This window comes from Anser anser, assembly GCF_964211835.1.
Source record: "Anser anser genome assembly, chromosome: 2".
In the NCBI taxonomy this organism is placed as follows: Eukaryota; Metazoa; Chordata; class Aves; order Anseriformes; family Anatidae; genus Anser; species Anser anser.
The window spans coordinates 29961543-29982869 of NC_139721.1; the positions used below are offsets into that span (position 1 = coordinate 29961543).

Genomic DNA, 21327 nt, shown 5'->3' on the forward strand with positions numbered 1-21327 from the left:
ACAAACACCAGATGGGGAACAAGCAACAACCAGTGTAAACACTGGGAGTTTGTAGTGGACCATAGACTAAATAAGAGTGACAAAACTGACATTGCTGAAAAAAGGCAAGCCTCACGCTGGGGTGTGCAGTCAGGAAGATGGCCAGTGAGCTGGGGTCATCTGCATGTGGTGCTGGTCCCCAGTAAAACCTCCACAGTGCATGATATTGTGTCTAATTCTGCGTAATGCAGTGAAAAAAGGATGTGTTGAAGGGTAGAATTCAGAGAGAAGCAATAAGACCTAACAAACATGCCATAAATTGAAGGGATTCAGAGATGGGAGACTGGTCAAGGGTATAGGAAACTGGTGACGTGATGAAATTCCTCGTATAGGTAAGAACTGTAATATATTTATATCTATACACACATGCACACGCACAGAATTATCAATTAATACATTCAGCTTTAGTCAGAGCCAGTGACCCAGGACCAAGCTGCTGATACCACTGTTCTCAGCCACCAAAAATGTCCAGGAAGCAATGTAGCTGAGACTAACCTCACCTCTGCAGCACCTGCTGTGAGAGTCACAGCCCAGTGGATGTCTCCTCAGCTTCCAAAGTACATGTTATAATGGGGCAAAAGCTCAGCACACAGAGAAAAAAGGCAAGTTTAACAAGAACTAAATCAAAAGAGTAGATTATGCAGAGCATGAACAGTACTTGTGGTTTCCTTCTACTGCACGTATTTTCTAAATTATCTGTCGTATGAAATAGGAGATTTAAACTGCTTGGACCAGAAATATATTGGTGCAAGATACGTCTTTGCTCAGGTATGGATGCTAAGCACTTTGAGACAAAAATAATTTAAAATAAAATAAAATTAAAATTAAAATTAAAAATAAAATAAAATAAATAAAATAAAATAAAATAAAATAAAATAAAATAAAATAAAATAAAATAAAATAAAATAAAATAAAATAAAATAAAATAAAATAAAATAAAATAAAATAAAATAAATAAAATAAAATAAAATAGAGAAAGAAAAACTGAAATTAGTGTATAAATAAATAAATCTTAGTAATCTGAATACAGCATGCTGTGATGAATGCAGCCAGCCTGTGAATGTGGTAGGATTTTGCATCTGTCACTGTTTCAGAAAAGCTGAAGTGCTTGTAAAGCAGGAGACACTATCTCCTCAGAAAGCTATTCTTGTCACTCTGTCACTGTTATGGTGGGAATGATCAGGCTATTAAGTGTCATCTTCCCAAAGCCTTTATTGTATGAGGGAAGAACTGATGTATTACTCTTTGAATGCTACAAGTTTCAGATTATCACAGGGGGCTGTGAAAATGGTTAAAGGATGCACTTTTTCACTTAATTTTGACTGGACTCAAGCCATATTTCTTCTCCGAAATCAATATAATAGCACTGGGGCTGGGATCCCAAAGCAAGGATTGCCTGTATGATACCTGTGAGCTCTTTAAGGACTGGTGCTTATAGGTTGAAGACATATGTTACACTAAAGATATTCTCGATCTCTGCATCAGCAAGAGCTCTGCCATCTGGAACCAGCTTGGGAGCCTGCTGACAGCTCCTGTTGGTCGGCAGAGAGGTGTCAATATGGTTTATGTTTTTGGTGTCAGGCTGTGCTATCAGAACGAACAGCTTCAGACTTCAAAAAATGGTGAAGGTTTTAAGTCCATATGAGTTGTTGTCTGTCTCTTCCCCTAGCTCCTCATTTTCTTTGGCTATTTAACTGCCCAGTTTAGCTTAATTTCTCGCTAATGCACCTGCATCCTGACCAGCAGGAGGGAAACAGGACAAGGCCTGCCTGTGCTGGCGTGAGTGCCGAGTGTGTCAGCCTTTGCTGACCTGTCCAGCTGCCAATGTGTACAGTGTGTGTGTGTCTGTGTGTGCATGCACGTGTGCCTTTTGGGAAGACAAGCTCAGCCTCACCGTGGCATGCAGCTGCAGCAGCCTCACCCTATGGGGTCCTGCGGTCAGCTCACCCACCGTCAGCCGTCTGAGTTACCCTGCCTGTATAGGCCACAGAGAATGATAAGAACTTTTAGGAAAGAGTTTAGCTGACCTGTTTTAAATGTTAAAGATGAATAACAGCTTAGAAGTATCTGCTTTTCATCCCCAACTGATAAGCGATACTTGTTATTGTGTGATGTTTGTTTCAGCTCACTGAGCTGAAGGTTTAGCAGCTCTCACCACTGTCCTGGCTGAGCTTTCTTTGGTGGTATAGCTCCAAGGAGCACCCAGCTCGAGAGCAGTGGCAGGCTGGTGGTGCAATGAAAACCCTCCTACATTTCTCTCTCTGTGCCACAAGACCAACTCTGTTGGCATGACTGAAGATCATCTATTTAAAAGAGCAGTGAAGGTGACCTGCCTCCTCCCACTCAGATGTGAAAGCACGGTCCTGACCCCATACTGGCACGCGTCATAAGCATGGTGGTGCCAGCTGATTTCTCCCTGAATGCTTGCTGCTGCCTTGCTTCCTGCTCTTTCTATGGATTTGACAGCCTGCCCCCTGCTTGGGCTGAACAGCTGGGCAGCACTGATGGCTGCTTTCCAGTTGGTTTCCTACCCTACCTCAACAGTAGCTTCATGCCTCTGGTAACTTGTATGCATTTGTTGTGCTAGGAAAATGTGTGGGAACCCGGGGGGCTAAAAGGTCCTTCTCGGCTAAATGAAACAATGAGCTGCTGTATTGGTGTAACCCAGTCTGGGCTCCCAGGAGACTCTCACGAATCTAACAAACACTCAAAATGCTGGAAGCAAAACTGACTTTGAATTCTTGTTCCTCATTTGCTTCTAAAAATACTGAAGTTTTTATACTCATAAAATAGTAACAACAAATACCAACAAAAAATAGCAGCAGGATTCTCAAGCCTAATTTATTAAATCAGGAAATTACTCAGTACTCTCCCGAGCAGTCTTCGTTTTTTCTTCCTCTTTTCTTGGTAAGACTGCCGAGAGTACTTTCAGCAGATGGGGAAAGGGTGAAGCTCAGAAAGGATGTTAGAGTTCAACAGCAGCGTGTTGCTTATGTCCCAGAGAAAAGGGGGGATATCACCTCGGGGACTGAGCTGAGCATCCACATTATGATAACACATTATATGGTGGAACATTCAGATCCCAAGCCAGGAGATGGGAATGTGACCAGAGTCACTCCCAGGTGTGGTGTGAGGATGTACGGCAGCCAAGAGGAAGGGAACTCTTTTTTCAGAAGCAGAAAATTCTCCAAGCACCATCTGGATTTGAATAGAAGATACTGTTTAAGGAAATAACGTGTAAACGATGGTATTACCCTTTGTATTTTACATGCCTTTCCACACACATCCTTTTTATAACACACAAACACACACACACGGGTTGATGTACTTCTACTGCTTGCAAACCCATTCATAGGCTGTGATTTTTTTTAATCTTGTAAACTTGTGAGAAGTCTCTCAAGCTGTGAGGAAGAGAGAACATGACTAAAAGAAAAACTGAGGGATAGACATCTAAATGCAATCTGCTTTCCTTAGTCAGCCTAAGCAATCCATTAGCTTAAAATGCAATAATTAGTGTGATTGACTCCTGTGCAATTTATGGGGAAGAGGTGAATCTGAAAGCATAACAAGAGTACAGCACTACACACTTTTAGCCTTTCCTTCTGGTGCTTCTGTAGGACTTTGTGTAGTCTTTGGTCTTAAAAAATCTCAGCCTGACAGCTCCAGGGGGAATGTACCTGTACCTCACTCCCTTTCAGTAAGTCCAGTCCTGATGCATATATATGTGTGTGTGTAGGCATGAGACCTGCCATGACAAAGACTGTCAAAATATAGCTATGGAGGGAAAGGCAGTGTACCTAAGAAAATGGTTTTGCCCTAGTTTATGCCAATGTCACTGCAGCAATGGCCCTAGACTCTATTTCCTGCTGTCTGGCAGCTAAATAGTGGCAGAGAAAAACAAAGAAGCAAAACTAGGTTGCTCCTTTTGTATTCACTAGTTTTAGCTGAGAAAGATTTGGAGCAAACAGAAGCAATTTCCACAGGCTGGAGGAATTTCATACTTGCACAGAGCTCAGGTTGCACACTGCTCTTTGCAAAATTGATTCCTTGAATATTATCAGAAGTGCATTTCCATCGGGTTTTGTGTCCACTCCACCACCGGCATTACCAAATCCCTATATCTATCTTGGTGAATATCCAAAGTGTAACAATGAGTGGTAGCCGCTAATCACGGCACTTAGGAAGTGGTGCTCATTTTGAAAAGAGCAGACTGTAGATCTGAAAGACATGTCCTCTCCCTACCATCAGCACAGCAACAAGGCACTCTGGCATTTGCTGTACAGTGATCCACTTGAAAAGATCTGGTTTTGTGCATTCATGACAAGGCAAACTGTTTTACTTTGCTGTTTTCACAAGCAAAGACTCTCCCAGAAAAATCTACTCGAGTTCATACAGGTGGAAGCTAGAACAGGACAATTTGGTCACTGCAAGTGAGTGGTAGCTGTGGCAGATGGGTGATAGGAGCCTTGTTTCAAGATGTAGAAGGAAAAAACTGTCATTTTGTAAAGAACCCGTGGCCAGACTATCTTGTACAGGTTTGTGTGTAGTTTAAACATGCATAAAGCTCACTGATTGTCTTTTTCACCTCAGTCAGCATGACAACCCCTCTCCCGAGACATTTACCTAAGAAATTTGCTTTTAATCGCATTAAAAAGTTGACATTGATCTCAAAGTGGAGAAGGAAAAGGCTTTCCATGAAAAGAAGAGTATTTTCTCTTTTTTCCACTATAAATCCAAGCAGAAGGGCATGCTCTGAAGTCTGGGTCTGTAAGTACAGAGCCAAAACCACCTCAGACAGCACTGGTCTTCAGCATGATCAATGAGTGTACACAGTTACCTGTAAGGAACAATAGCAGGAAATCCAACCCCCAGGCAATGGAAAGCCTATATATGAAATCCAACACATGTATTATTTATTTCAGTATTAAACATGATACTCAAGATGGATGAATGGTGGAACAGTAACTTTGTGTTATGTTTATAACCAGGAAATAAAAGCTATTATTTTAACAACACAATTATTTATTCTATATGGCAATGCAAACACCTATTTATGACCAAAATTAAGCGTTACGGTATAAAAAAAAGGTGAAATACATCACAGTGTTTTTGTTCCATGTATTTCCTTCAGCTGGAAAAAGCAATACTCTCAGGTATCTTAAAAAATACTATCCCACTACTGGGATGGCTTCCTCTGTGTATAAATTTACATTTCTCTTTTGAGTATATATGATAACACTTCAGGGAAAGCCTGAGCCTTGGTAAGGGGCAGAGAGGAGACAGAGAGAGATTTCATTATATCAAAAACAAACAAGCAAACAAAAAAAGAAACAGATGCTGCTAAAGAAAAGGTCTTTAAATTGTAAAATATTTGTTTGTCTTTTGGACATCAGTAATTTTTCCTCTTCTGAAATATACTGCATCTTTTATTTTTTCCTGTATCTCTTTCAGTTTAGATAAAAATACATTGATTTCTTCATTACTTATAGCAATGTACCTTTTAGAAGCACTTTTTCTTTCATTTTAATCCAAACTGTTGCAATGACTCTCAGGAAAGATCTCCCACCTGTGTTACTTACTGGTCTCTTGACTGTGGGGATCCACTGCTGAAGTATCTCTGGATGCTGCAACCTCAGCATGGGAGAAAGAGGAATACATTACACAAAATTATCAATAGATAGAGATTGTCAAAATGTATTTTGGAGATGGTGATGGCTAAAAGTTAATCATTGTATCAAAAGTTAACGATCTATGACTTTTCTGGCAAGCATTTACTATCATTTGTTGAAGAAATGAAAACAAGACACATGACGCATCAGCTGGTGAGATGAAGTTGTCGCTTGCTATTAACTAATAGCAGGCAATTCTAGTGGTAGCCTGATGAACTTCTTCATAGCTCCACCTCACTCAACTAAAGAATTTTTTCCTCCTCTTTGCACTAAAAAAACAAGTGTATAGACAGTCTTCAGTCATACACAGCTTTTTTTTCTAAAAGCTTGATTTCCTAGTTTGTTTTTGATTATTTTGTTTAGGTTATCACCTTATTGTTTTGCTATGTCTACTGGAATTTTTATAAACTATTTTAAAAGACTTCTGAGACAACATGTTGTTGGAGGAAACTGGAATATTGTTCTTTGCCCGGATGTTTTAACACAGCTAGCTCCCTTTTATGTAGTACAGATCTTGAGACAGAACAGGTTAACTGCAGAAATGATGCCACCACAGAGGAAGGGAGATTTCCTAAAGTGTGTCTCTAACACATGTTGTATGTCACTACGCAGGAATCCTGTCCCTAAGAAATGTTTTACTAGGTCTTGTCATTTCAGTGCTTCCCAAAGATTTGTGTGCTTTTATTGCCATCAGCCTCGTGCACATGGAACCCTGGTATTGTCCTAAAATACCCTACTTCAGACTACCATATATCTATTATTTTATATTTGGTTCTCTAGGAAAGCTTTCAGCAAGTTTGCACTCTCCAGTTGAATGTATGCTTGAAGACTAGGTTGGGTGAAATCAGAAAAAACATTTTGGCAGAAAATGAATCACAGATTATACAATCAATGTCCTAGCTGGTAGACAACAGTGTCCCAGAGGATTGGGCAAAGCAGCTGCGTGTGCAAAATGTTTTTCATCCATACATGAGAGAGGAAAATAGTAAATCACTGATCTTACAAAGTCATGTTCTTTTCTTGGTATTTTAATTATGTATTAAATGATCATGTGAATGCTTCTATGCTCAAGATTAAGGTTTATGTTAAAAAGTCACATGCATCTGAAGTCAGGGACCCCTGTTGATCATAATTTTTCTTTTATTTTAAAGCTGTTTTGAGGAAGATGCAGTTGAACATGACTTACACAAACTTTGAAGTCAATAACCTGTGTTACAATAGGTTTTTTTTTGAATTTGTTTTGGTGGCTGATTAGTGAAACATTCCAACACTAATTACATGACTCATTACCATGCAGAAATCCCAGCTTAGTTCTGAGGGAGAATTTTGTAACAATATTTGCTGTCTTACCATATGCTGTCAATTTTGCACCTTGCCAGTTGCAGTTGAGGCATACAGAAACCTGTCACAGGAAACAGCCTGTTGCAGGAGGAAGGGATAGCATTTTATTTTTATATCCTTAAAAGTTTGAAACTACGCGAGTGGTTTAAAATCCATGGTAATATATAGCTTTATTTTCTTCTTCCGTGTTTTTTTTTTTTTTAATCAGTGAATGGATGTCAAGGGCAGGAGGCCACTGAAACTTCATCTAAAAAAGAACTGTGTGGTGGATGAGCATGAAGAAATGTTTAAGTTGGCAAATAATTTGAAGAAAAAAAGCCAAAAGGCTGAATTTTAATGTAATCTTCGTCATACATCTCTAACCTTCAATGACAACCTGGAAGGTTGTTTTCAGCTTAAAAACTGCTTTCTGAGTCATCACTCTCACTGATGGTGTGACACTACTGTTCTGAGTCATCTGCGTGACAGCCTGACTTACTCAGGGTGGATACCGTGCAGCAAAGTGGGACAAATTTCCCCATGTATTTTTCTCCAAGCATGTCATCCTTGGCCTATTATTACGATGTCTATGCCTAATGCCTAATGACCCGTTTAATCCCTACAGCCATCCCTGAAAAGACATAACAGGTAATGTAAAGTCTGGCACTGGAGTAAGTGACACAGGGAGCAGAAAATCACCCTCAGCTCGCTCTGCTTCTGCACAGACCTGCCAATAGCACCTGATGCAAACACGATCTGGGCTGAATCCCAGCTTGCAAACTAGAAGTGTTAAACCTACAGCTTGTTTTCTTTAGCTTGAATCATCTAAGTTTTATTAAGAGAAGAATATCTAAGTTATACGAACTGTGTTCTAAAATGCAAAAAGAATGGTATTGTCTACAGTCAAGCCCTCAGAAGTTAAGAAGTGCTCTTGCAGGAATAGTTCTTCCACTTTCTTCATACAGACTATGGTGACCAGATTACGGTACGACTCTTGGTGACCATATTGTTGGCTTTTTTTCTGGTTGGGTTGCCTGCACCGTTTTTAATCAGTATCTACAAGAGCAATGGCACAGACATCTCATTGTCCTCAGTGTGCACCTGGCAGCAGATAGGTCGCTACCTTTAGTGTGAATTTGAAGGGAGGGCACAATACAGACACTGATTTTCACAAATTGCAAGAAGAAAGTAACATGGGACACAGAGACCTTCCAACTGTGATAACATGCTGTGATCTTCTGGTTAAAACTGCAACCACAGGAGGAGAGCTACGTGCACAGACTCAGCCCAGCCACTGCAGGTATTTCTGTGGCTAAAGCTGGAACGGGTGCCCTGTAGCCAGGTCTCTCCAGACTGACCTTGAAAACCCATTTTCTTGGCCTGCCTGTGTCAGGCAATAAGACCATGGTCAGAGAAAACTGCAGTGAGCTTCCCAGAAACAGTGACACAGAAATATGAAGCAGTGGGAGAGGGGCAGTTAGAGCACCTGCTTTCCTGACTTACAGGTAGGAGATACCTTTAATGCTTCATCCCTATGATCTCAGCCATTCATTTTCAGTTCTGTTTAAACCTGAGTTAATATTTTTTTTTGTTTATGGACAGCAATTCATCTCTATCTTGGATACAAGTTTATGGTCTTCCACAAAGACTGTAACCAGAATAAGTAAAAATGGCTCTCCCCGTCTGACACTGACGGCACTGTGCTTGCACAGACTGGTGTTGTCGCTTCTGAGTTGCACAGCAAGAACTACTGCTATCATCAAAGCTGCCATGTCTTTGTTAACTCACATAATTACATTCGTCTGCTGAAGTCCAGGTGATATGTCAGTTTGAAACATGTGCTTCTCATCTCCCATCCTATCCTCCCCTGGAGCACTGTGGAATAATTTCTCCCTCTGGCAAAGAGGGAGCCCCTGGTTTCTACACTGCTCTGTGAGCCACCTGGGAGTGCTCCACATGGAGGTGCCTCACCTTGCACCATTACCTTGCCCTTTACTGGCCCTGTGTTAGTCCTGTTAAGTCCTGTGTTAGGTTGTTGGAGCATCCCTGGGGACCAGCACCATCCACGGTGACTTCCCCAGCCCCACAGTGACAATTGCTACAGAACACCACCACTGGGGAAAGGCAAGAAAGCCTGAAACAAAGACACCAGGGTTTTAACAAACCCACTTTCCTTTTCCAAACTATATTTCGTAGAGGGTGGGGCACAAGCAACATCTCTGGAAAGCGAAGGAAGCCAGTGGGCCCGCTGCCTGCTCTCTCAGGACCGTTCTCCGGTTGGACGTTGAGGCTGGACATCCGCATAGAAACCCTCGGTAAGTGGGGCCGGAGCCGAAAGCCATTTCCTGAGCAGAGTGCCTCGCAGGGCAGGACCCTGCTCCTCCCGCCCGCTCCTTCTGTGGGGACCGGGGCCTGGCCCCATGACCCCGGCACCGTGCCCTGGTGAAGCTGCCGCCAGCATCAAGCACGGGCTTCCTGCCCCCAGCCCCTCCTGGGCCTCTTCTGCTTGCTGCTCTCCATCATAGTGCTGTGTGGTTAACGAGAACCTGGTCAGACAGTGTGAAAATGCAGCAGAACATGACAGAAATTGCCTATAAATAGATGAGAGCAAACAGCCTGTTGGAAACCCATTGAAGTCAGTGGGAAGACTCCTGCTGTCCTCAGTGGGCTTTGGATCAGGCCCAAAGACTGTGTGGCTTTAGATAAGGAGCGGTTTGTGTCAGAATTGTTATACCTAACCTGAGCAGTAGCCAGGATTGATTACACATTTATTTATTTTTTTATTGAATTAGCCCAAATTATCTTTCTAGATAGCTAGGATACAATATCATATCTTACAGTTTTAAGCCCTGAAATAGTGAAACCCGGAACATGCAATTAACATCCTGGACTTTGTGCCCTCATTGCCTTGTTTGCTGGAGTACAGGAAGGGTTTAAAATGCTCTTGCCTCTATGAAAACAAAGGCTTTCACTGATATGATGTTAATTAAAATACATAGCTTATCACTGTCGTATAAACTCATGATAGCTGCCATATTTTCCCATTCAGTGACTGGGTGCTCATATTGGTCTGACTGCCTGAAAGATGACATGACTAAATTGTTTTTGAGGACAAAAATGGATGCAGGGGAAGGAAGGAAGAAGAAAACATTAAATAAGAAAACATTTTAAACAGTGTCTGCCGTTTCATTAACAGTCAGTAAAAATGTTATAAAATTTCCTATTGAGAATGTTTTTAATGCTCTTGCATCAGTTTGGTCTGTTTGTAAGGTTACCTCTATTTTTACTGACTCTGATGATACCAGGAATGGAGCAGAGCATCAGCGACAGGGTACAAACTGGGAAGCTCTATAACTAACAAAGGAGGGAACCAATTTTCTGGGCTACCAATACCCACTGAGCTAGGAATGCAGTCGGTGGTGTAATATTCTTTGGGCAGCTTCCAAACAATGCTGTGTTGTGGGAAGGAAGTTATAATGCAGTTGTGTCTCTGTCTTACACTGGCTGCTAGGTCAAACAAAGCCCAGAGTGATTTGGAATTCACTTGCTGAGCCACTGCCTACTGCAGCTAGTTTGTGAAGCAGGCTATTGTGGGTGAAAAGGGGAAACAAAAAGCATTTGATCTTTGCAGCCCTCATGAGACAGCTTTGAATTTGTTGCTTTTTTTTATTCTTTTTTTTTATTATTATTATTATTTCCAGGCAGCAAAAGAACAGATTAGTATCTGATTATGGATCAACATTTTCACAAATGCTGAACAGCAAATGCTCCCTGGCATCACTTATTAGGGATGCAAAAAGAAATTATTCAAATCATTTAGAAATTGCTTGACAGTGCTTTTGAGATAAAGATGCATTAAAATAAATCTGTGTCTAAGCATTGCTTACCTAGAGATAGGAACATGAGGACTGCTGTACTGGATCATATTGAAAGTGTCTTTAGGATCTGGTCTCCATCAGTCACCATCTGTGGATGCAGAGGAAAGGCAACAAGCGCAAGCAGGGAATGTGCCAAGTGGTCCTTTCCTTCATACATCCTCCCAGCCTCCAGATACCCACAGCTGAAGCACTGCTGCAGCTGGAGCTTGCATTTACATCCATGTCCCTCCCCAAACTCAACTAAGTGCTTTGTGAACAGATTTATACCACTGGCCTCCCCAGTATTCTGGGATTTGTTTCTACCAGGCAACAGATTTTAGTGACCATAAGAAAATCATGTCCTTTTGTTGCTTTTTCAGTCATTGCCTGTCAGCTTCCTGATGGTCATGAATTCCAAAAAAAGTGATGGGACAAAAACAACCATTCTCCATTCATCTTCTTCAGACTCCAAGACCAGGCTGGATGGGGCTTTGACCAACCTTGTATAGTGGGAGGTGTCCCTGCCCACGGCAGGGGGATTGGAACTAGATGGGCTTTAAGGTCCCTTCCAACCAAAATCTTTCTGTGATTCTGATTCTACGATTCTATGATTCTATTATTACAGATGACTTTATAAGTCTGTATCATATCTGATTTTAGTTTTTTGTTTGTTTGTTTAGTTGTTTTGTTTTGTTTTGTGAGCTAAAGATGGACAGTAGCTTGAAAGACCAAACGATTACTCGATTATTATGCCTCATTTTACCCATCTGTAAAACGGGAGTTCTGATGTTAGGCTTATTTTTGACATTTTATCCTCCCCTCCACCCTAATGTCTGGGAAAGCTCACCTAACAGAGCAGCTCTTCCTGATATTTTAGTAAACTTCCTGATATTGCAAAGTTAATGGAGACTACAGGATTCTCAGTTGCACAGAACACAGCAGTGCTGTACAGCAAGTGCTACTCTTGACACTGTTTTCATGCAACAAGCTTGATACCTATGGTTAGGAAGAAATAAAAAACTGTACTGAACAAAAAACTCACCTTTTGTTGTTCACTAAAATAGTGGGAAGAACTGCACGTTGATAGCTCTTTTACTTTTTTCAACTTATATAGGCAAAGCAGAAAGCACAACAGGACAGAAGTGCCCATGGTAGATGTAAACACACCAGCCATGTGCAGAGAAGGAATTTGAACAGCCTCTACTGGGTTTAGTGATCTAATCACTGAGAATGTGGTCCTGTCTTCTTGGATTGCAGACAAAATCCTTGTTACATTCCCAGGACAGTATATGAATCTTAATGGGAAAACCGTCTCTACAGAAGGGAGGGGGGTAGCTTTTTGAACGTCACGTTTCAAAGTCCCTGTGGACCACAGCAAAACCTTTTGCATTTCTGAAATTCTACTTCCATTCACGCACCTCCTCTAGCATGCTTCTGCACTGCTGAGCCAGGATGGCTAAAAGAATCTTCCTCCCCTCCTCTCCCTCTCCAGAACAAGATGACGTGAAATAAAACCAGGAAATTTTGCATTTGCTTTTTAATGAATAAGGCACAAGCATCTTAGGAAAAGATTTGAAAAGGTATCTTGCTGTCATCTTTCAGTGAACTTCTATCTAATAAAACTTGTTTTGTCACTTTAAACTCACAAAAATGCACTGAACAGCCCTGCCCATTAAATTCAGTGAAATATGAGCTGGCTGTAATTATTAGAAAATGACATGATTACCTTTTCAGGGCTGAAGCACAACCAGCAACAAAGGAAATCCCTGCCCAAAGCAATTGGGAGGTACCTGGCTTGGGCAAGTAGTAGCCTTCTGCCAAGTGAATACGGGGTCATCCAGCCTGCTCTTGTCTTCCTCTGCTATGACAGCAGTGGGCATGTTGAGATCTGAAACCAGCCATTATAGTGTTTCTGCTTTAATTCCCTTGATAAGCCTGTGACCTCCTCTACCTAATTTATTTATTCTCAGATTGATATTTCTGGCATGCCTCTTGAATTGCTTTGTTCAGGTTTTAAATGCAAGTGCCTATGCTCTTGCTTTCAAAAAAATTGCTTGACAGCAAAAAATAATTGTTTTGCAGAAGTGCGGAGGTTTTCCCACCAGACATATTGCTATGCCCTTAGCATCTCCCAAAGAAGCCACTGGAAGAAAACCACCTGTAGTGTAGAGTTCAGAAGACCCTTTGGGAGCATTCAGACCCTCCCAATTACTCTGGAACCACATATGAGAAAAGGTTGTCTACTGGTCTAACAAAACAGGGCAATGTCTTTACTCCTAGCACATAAATCAAACCAGTCTGACATATATTACGGTCATTAAAAACAATATTTTTATTTACTCATCGTAGCAGTTTAATGCTTAATTGCTTAGCTGGCTTTTTAAACAGTCATGACTGTTAGTGGTCTGGATGTAATTTCTTTTGCAATAAACGCTGCTCTAGAAATCAGTCCACTAATTGCTCATTTACGTATGCACCCCTATTTCCCCAAACTAGGAGACTGCCTGCAATCTGTTCCTGGCCCATGCTACCCCTGTGAACCATGACGTGAAAAGTGCCTGGGACACCAACCATGACTGCTGGACAACAGAGACTATCCAAGAGGACTTGGTCTGCTGCTGGTTCATTTACAAGCACAGATATTAGCTAATACATAGATGCAGATTGTCAAGAAGGTGGGATTTCAGCCCACACCACTTCTGTAAAAAACATAGGCTCTTTTTTCTCTCTTTTTTTTTTTTTTCGTTGTCAGCGAAAACAAAGAGCTGTGTGTTGGGTGTTGCAAGCAGCACCACACTGCTGCACACCTCCGTCCTGCTTGCTTGCAGCCACAGGCACATCCCTGCACTCCCAAAAGTAACACCTGCCAGGAGCAGGCAAAGCCTGCAGGATTATCAGCTGGTCAGCTGGAGTGAAACATTTGCTGAGGTGCACACACCGTGCTCCCTGGCACGCCAAGGCGCTGCGGACCTGCTGCTCCTTCAGCAGCTCTGCTTTGAAGTTTCCTCCTGGCCACCGCACTTGGGAATTTAACTCTGAAGGAGATAGGGATTATAATCACCTGGATGTGAATCCCTGATTACTTCGAAGGATTCAATTAAATACGCCTCACAATAAAAATGCATGCATAAGAGGTTATTTGGGTTTGGCACCATGCATGGGACTAGAGTCCAATTACGTCTTTATTGCTAACAACGTCTGATTATAACGCTGTCTTCATTTCACGATGGCTATTTCGCAAGCTTTCTTTGTATTAGCTAACACAGGGGTGTCTACACCACAAAATGGAGTTTGATGCAGAAACCTTCAAAGCACTGCTGACCAAAAACTGAATTTGTGCAAAGGTTTTCAAAAGGCAGATTCTAATTCAAAGGACACCGATGTGCAGACAGAGCTGTGGTGTTGGTTTTTTTTTTTATTGTTGTTGCTGATGTTTTGTGTTTTTTTTTTTTTTTTTTATGCCCACTGATGTTAACAGGCATCAGTTAACACTGATGTTAACAGTCCAATAATCAAAGAAACTTCTGGGTCAGGATGAAGGCTGTGACACTGTGCCTAAGGAGAGTACTGTGCCCTAGTCTTGCAGTCAGACGAACACACTGATTTCTGAACTTTCACAGGGAATAACATTTGGATCTTAGGTCAGCTGGTGTTGACTGGGTTCTGGGTGAGTATGACGTGAAATAATTCAAAAGGTTTTGTAAATGAGGCAGGAGAACAGATGCTCTCCAAATACTCGCACAGGGTCAGGTAGACATGAAAAAGAGGGGAATATTCTTTCAAGGCAAGTCTTTTCTGCACAGTCACATCAGATAAATTTAATTTTCCTGTATCATGGAAATCAATTTACAGGTTCCATTCACACATAATAAAATATCCTTGAAGGGTTTTCTTTGATCTCATTACAAGTAATCTAACTGTACAGAAAGCAATAAGTATGGCAGTGCATGCTTGACAGTCAAATCCCACCGGGCACAGATTTGCTTCATACCTGGGCTTTTGGCTTCTCACTGCTAATGGGAAGACTGCTAGCATTTGCCAAATGAGACTTGAACTTAAATTCCTATTGAAACTGAGTAAGAATATGGCATACAGTTAGAGCAAGGCGATGTCTTGTGATCCATAAAAAGGTAGCAGACATCTGTGTTCATTTATATATTTCTGAAATATTTAATATCGAAAGAGTGAAGACTGCTTTCAAGCTGGTATTGCAGCAAAAGGATGATAAATTAGGAACTCATCTGAAGTGTGTCACCTGTGATTTTGCGTTACTGCTGTTTTTATTGCTTTTCAGCTGGCATCTGCTAGATGAGATTGTAATACCTGCCATTTGGCTAATACATTTTAAGAAGATCTAAAAAATATAATTTAATTTTTCATTTCAAAATGATTCATCTTTTGATAACAGCATTTGTTTCAAGACACAAAATGTCTGTGATTTCTTGATGCAAGCAAGAAATGGTCAAGCTTTCCAGACAGTGCCAATCAACTTAATTACACTGAATTCATTTAATCAAGCCCCCGGTATTTACTGGAGCTTTCAGATCATCTACAGGAAGTCAGGCTGCATAGATACTGCAACAAAAGTTTAAACGTTTGTTCGAGGGAACCCATTATTTGGAAACAGCAACTTTCTGAGAATGTTTTCCCAGTTTTTGTAGAACTACATAGGTTGAACTTCTTAATTATGCACAAAGTAGACTCTGATTTTTTTTTTTTTAAATATGTGTGGTACAGACTCTTCTGAGCAGCACTACTGCTGCAACACAGAAGCTGAAGGGGGGTGAGGCCATATAATGAGAATGTTTGGAAAATATTTCAAACATTTCTATTAGCGTTTTATTTGTGATTCGTATATTAAATGGGCATGGCCTTACACAAATATTGTGAATGCTCCCCAGAGACCACTTTATTCCTGGATTCTTTTAATCTATTGTATTCTTAACCTTCAAGCAGTGTAAAGATCATGAAGAATGTACTTTACTTTCATGTGCTTATAATTTGCTCCATATGAATACAAACACTGTAGTTACATGGGTATTTCACAGTGCAAAATATTCTTTGTAGAGCAGTGAATAAGAGCCAGAAGGCTGACAATGAAAAATATAGTTAAGTTAGCTGAACCTACATATTATAAATGGATATGCTATGGAAAATCTTGGCCAGGTTTACATGTACCTTCTAAACAGAGAAGATTGTCATAAATATTTAAATTAGTGGGACTGGGAAAAGCAAAAAGCTTTAACTTTTTCATTTATAGTGACCAGCTCCATTTTGCAATACAACGCCCAGTGCAACAAGAGAAAACTCATGAAAAAAAAAAAAAAAAAGGCCAAAAAGGTCTCTGAAAATTACTTAGAGTTGTGTGCCCAAACTCTTAGCTTTCTTAAACAATGTGTCATGAAAGACTAGTTTTAACTGCACTAAAGCTGCTGTTAGTGGGAGCTAGGCACCTAAATCACCTTGGGTAGCGAGTTGCAGGAGCCTACGATTTGTGCCTTAAGAGTTGACCAGCATCTGCTGTATGGGAAATATTTTCTCACAAACCTCACCCAGGAGATAAATTTATGTGTGCAACAGATACAGAAATGTGTGGGTTTTTGGGGAAAAGCCAGGTCAAAGTCTGCACTGTTCTACAAGTATAAGTTGGATCTTTGCAACTGTCCTTTGGTCCAAAGAGAGTTCATTGCACATTTTGGAAACTGAGCATGAGAATGCCTCTCCTTGTCTATCCTGAAAAAGTATTGAAGTCTTGTCTCAATGGTAAATGATAAATTGTATTTATTTGTCTTAATTTTATTTAGGAGCTTTTTAAAAAAATCATATTTATTGAATTTGCCGACTATTTAGTTGGCTTTGAAATTAACCAGATTCATAGTTTTAAAGATGTTAAGGAATTTCTTTCTAAATCAGAAATCTTAACTTTTACTACATTAATTTTCCAACACACATTTCTGTTTTTAATCTGCTTAGTGGTGTTCCAATTCAGCCCTTCTGCAAATGCAATATGCTACTACAAAGTTATTGAGCTCCTGCTAGCAAGTTCCTTCCTGATCAGTATTGCTGGTGAGTTTACTTTCACTGAGTAAACTTATAACATGATAACTCAAAATAGTTAACCACAAGAAACACAAATTCTGCATTTAGAAGTCCTTTTTAGAGTTTAGCCGTTGATCCAGACTAACATCACTGACCTCTGTTCTTTTGAGTACTGGAAAGACTGCTTCAGAATCTGTAGAAGAGTAAGCAAAGATTTCCTTATATATGGCACATTTTTGCATAGGCTGAATAGCAGCTTATCTCAGGAGTACCTTTAAAAGCACAACAAGGCATCAAGAACACCAGATGCGAGCTGGGGCAGAGACACAACTCTCCAGCAACAGCTAAATGAGCAGGCAGGCTCTTTTAACCTAGCTCTCATTAGTTTTAAATCCATCTTCTAATTGGTGACATCTGCGTCTGCTGCAACATGGCAGCAGCAAAATCAAGCAAAGCAAAAGGAGGCGAATATGAGGAGTATAGGGAAAAGGAAATCAGAGATTGTATCTGTTGATTTTTCTCTAAATATGGCAATTCTTATACAATAGACCATCAAATGTAATTTCCTATGTCTTAGAGGACAAGCCGTACATTTTTTAAAATAGTTCAAAAGGTTTACAGACTTGAGTTCAGGGCGTGGAACTGGGAGGAGGGGGCCAGAGGTGCTGTAGAGGAGAAGAATGGAGTACCGGATAACCCCCTCCCAACCTGCAACAAAAATCCCTCGGTCCAAGAGATTTCTGCCTGTTAGTATGAGATGGGCTGTTAACTTGGCAGGACTGGGCCCATTGCAGATTGATGACGAAGACGTCTTTATATAGCAGAAGTGAAAGAGACCTGCAATTTTGTACAGTGACAGTAGAGAGATGACTTGCCAGCTCCACGTTTGGGAGACAGCATTTGACATCAGAGCTGCGGCACTCTCCTCGTGATATTCGGCATCATGTGCTGCGCGTAGGAGGAGCCAGCAATATCACAATAGTGCTCTGCCCTTTGTTGTTCTTTTTCTTCTCTGCTTGAAACTCCAGATGAGCCTCAGTCTGCCCCTCTGTAACCTTGCCTGTGTCTCACAGAGCAGTGCTTGAAGCTCACCTTCCCACTGGGGGCCACAGCCTTGACCCTTTATCGACCAGGAGTGAATATAGCTGGTGATGGCTCGTTTCTTCTGTTGTCTTGCTTCCAAACACTTTTACTGAGTGAATTCAGAAAGCACCAAGAAACAATCCATTCGGCGCTTGATATTCTGCCAGAGTCTGCCTCTCGGTTGCAAAACCTTTAAGAAACCACTGGGCAGTTTTTGGACTCTGCTAGGTCAAAGAAGAAACACAAAGGATTTCCAAAGTACTAAAACAACCTTTCTCCCAGTACTTGAAAGGTTGTTCTTTTTTCCTCATCTGGTAATACTTGCAGAGTATGTAGTAATAGACTTGAACTGGTTATTCTTGCCTAATGTCACTAGGACATTACAGTACTGAGAAAATCAATGCAATTTAATAGAAAATAGTGTCAGCTAATAAGCAAAGGGCTGTCAGTGACAGGCATACTGATTCCTTCAAAAAAGCAGTCTTGAGTGAGTTCACTGTTACATACATCCCCATGCTCAGCTTTGGAAATGCATTTGTCTCAAACAACTTTTCCGGGTGAACCAAAGATCCATCAAAGAGGAGCAATCTAAAAGGTAGAGGCTTTTTTTATGGAGACATACTCACAGTCCTTGCCAGCACATGAGTGATCGAAACTGACAATTTGAAAGATACACAGCTGTGATATTTTCCTCCCAAATGTCAGGCTCAAACAGGCTTGTCCATCAGCAAAAGGGATGGAGTTAAGACAAACAAACAAAATCACATATATCTTTATAAGTGGAACCAGTGATTTCAGCTGAACTGAAAAAAGGATTCTGAGCCTGAAATGTTGCCCAAGCTTTCTGGCACTATCAGCTAGTTTAATAAAGACTTAATAAATCTTTTCCTGCAAACTCCACTTCCTTACATCCATATAGCATGATAGCTATGGAAACACTCCTCCCATTCAGCAGACCTTTCCTTCTGAAATAACAGAAAGTTTTGGACAAGGAGCAGCAGGGACAGAAAACCTTCCATATTTATTATGGTAGCTAAATAAATAGCTTGTAAATTTAAGACAAATTACAAGCTGTCTGGAAAGACAGGAAGCTGATAAACAGAAGATGATCAGGTATTCTTTTAAGTTTTAATAAGCTATTTTTCTCTGTTTATAGGAAGGTGGGATTGAGGAAATGACTAAGAAGAAAAACAAACCACAAGTTCTGAGAGTCTTTTAGATATTTGTCTGTATTTCCAGATGCCCTCAGGACAAGAAGTCACCTGTATTTGAACAGGCAATGTCTCTGTCCTCAACAACCCTGTGCTGATTTGCACAAGGTAAAAACTTGGCCTTCTACTACCTGATGTAAAGGGAAAGGAAACAAAGAGTGAGCTTTCCCTACCAGCAGGTTCCTCTGACTTACTGTGACTTCAAAGTTGCAGCAAGCACTTTGAAGGTGGCTGGGAGGGTTTCTCAGGGAGGAGGAAGTTATGAGTAACACCGATGCACAGCTAGATTAGTGTATTTGAATTTAACAGCAATGGTGCCACATACCTGCAGGTAAGGAGAAATGTGTATCAAAGCACGAACACTGGCATGCAGAGAAGGTTCAATTTACTCACAAGGTCTTCCACCACAGACACGTACATCACCTGCAGTTTTTCTGGAGTGGCTTCATAGCACTCACCAGTCTAAATGAAGGAACAAAGCAAAGCAAAGGTTGTGCTGTACATTTTATGCAAGATATAATCTTGAGTCAGAGTGACGGTGGTGTCACCATTTATTCTGGGAATGGCCTTCTCTTTTGAGATTCACAGAAATAACTTTCACTCTCAGCTTGCACAGTGATGTTATAGACAACTGGGAAGAGTAATGAGCACTTGCTTAAACCTGTCCTGTGAGACTTTCCATGATCTGTCCTTAAAAATCTGTAAGGAGAAGGCGTCCACACCTCTAAGTCACTATCTTGGTGAGAATAATCAGGATCATGCAATTAGCATGAGAAATGATTTGGCAGAAACATTCCAGAACTATAACCTCACACTGAAATGTGGAACAAGAGAAATTTATTGTTGGAGACAACTCAGTTATATTTGACAGGTGATAGGCCTTGGAAAAGAGTCATGAAAAAGAAGAGAAAGATAATGAAGCAAATTGATCTTAAAAGGGATGCACTCTTAAAAGATAAAAAATATATTTTTTCACAATGCAGTCTTTCAAATTATTTTTAAATAAATATTTTTGAGATATTGATTGGAAGCAACTGACAGTATCAACAGATGATCACGTCATCAATGCAATACAATTCCATTCTGTGATTCTGTTGGTGATGGGACAAGGGGTAATAGTCTTAAACTAAAAGAGAGTAGGTTTAGATTAGATTTAAGAAGGAAATTCTTTACTCTGAGGGTGGTGAGGCACTGGCACATGTTGCCAAGAGAAGATGTAGGTGCCCAAATCCCTGGAGGTGTTCAAGGCCAGGTTGGATGGGGCTTTGGGCAACCTGCTCTAGTGGGAGGTGTCCCTGCCGATGGCAGGGGGTTGGAACTAGGTGATCTTTAAGGTCCCTTCCAACCCAAGGCATTCTGACATTCTGAGACAGTTACATTTCACGGACACTGAGCGATTCCTGGAAGAAAGTAAAATGTTATTGTAAGAGAATTTCTGCAGCTCAGGTTCTGGACTGTATTGAATTCCAGTTCACTGAATAAATGATTAGCCATTACAGGACAAATATATACCTGGGTTTTAGAGCAGCAGTCTGGATAGGAACAGAGACCGCAAGCAGGCCTAGGGTATGCTGTAGGATCCTCTTTTAAGAAGGAAGCTAAATAAAGGCCCAGAAGACATCGGGCTGAGATACGTAAAAGTCCTATACCAAGACTTAACAAAGGGTGGTCATGAGGCCTGTGCAGAGCCCATCTCCTCTGTGAGAAACTATGAATCACAAGAGCAAGGAAGAAAATTTCAGACCTGGTAAAACTGTCCTAGAGACAGGACAACGTAGAAAACAGCTCAGAGGAACAGAGAGGAGCTTTATGGAGCTCATTTTATCTGCTTAGTTCAGGTCCTCCAGACCCACAGGGAAACCAACAGTCATGTTCTCCAAAAGGGCATGAAAGAAGGAGAAAACTCGTGGCTGGAGCATGAGTAGTAAACCAGGACAGGAGGCCAGGAGTGGAAGAACCAGTGAATAGCCGAGGTAAGCTCAATGGACAGTTGCCTGCGGCAGATTTTTATCTTGATAACAGTGGGAGAACTGAGTGTAACATGCATGAAGCACTGACTCACAGGCGTCACCACTGAAAAGTAAGAGCAATGGTCAGCAGGAATATCAC

At 41.0% G+C, this 21327-nt stretch overlaps 1 long non-coding RNA gene across 3 annotated transcripts; it reads right to left on the minus strand.

Annotated features, from left to right (window-relative positions):
- Positions 1-2652: 2652 nt before the first annotated feature.
- LOC310893836 lies at positions 2653-20640 on the minus strand. 3 transcript variants are annotated; one of them, XR_014579351.1, is made up of 5 exons: positions 19544-20640; positions 10916-10994; positions 7059-7127; positions 5606-5670; positions 2653-3237 (listed from the first exon to the last, which is right to left on the minus strand). It is a non-coding gene; the product is annotated as an uncharacterized lncRNA (long non-coding RNA). The 3 variants fall into 3 exon arrangements; XR_014579352.1 differs by having other exon boundaries at positions 5537-5670; XR_014579353.1 differs by lacking the exon at positions 2653-3237 and having other exon boundaries at positions 5313-5670.
- Between the last annotated feature and the right edge of the window lie 687 nt (positions 20641-21327).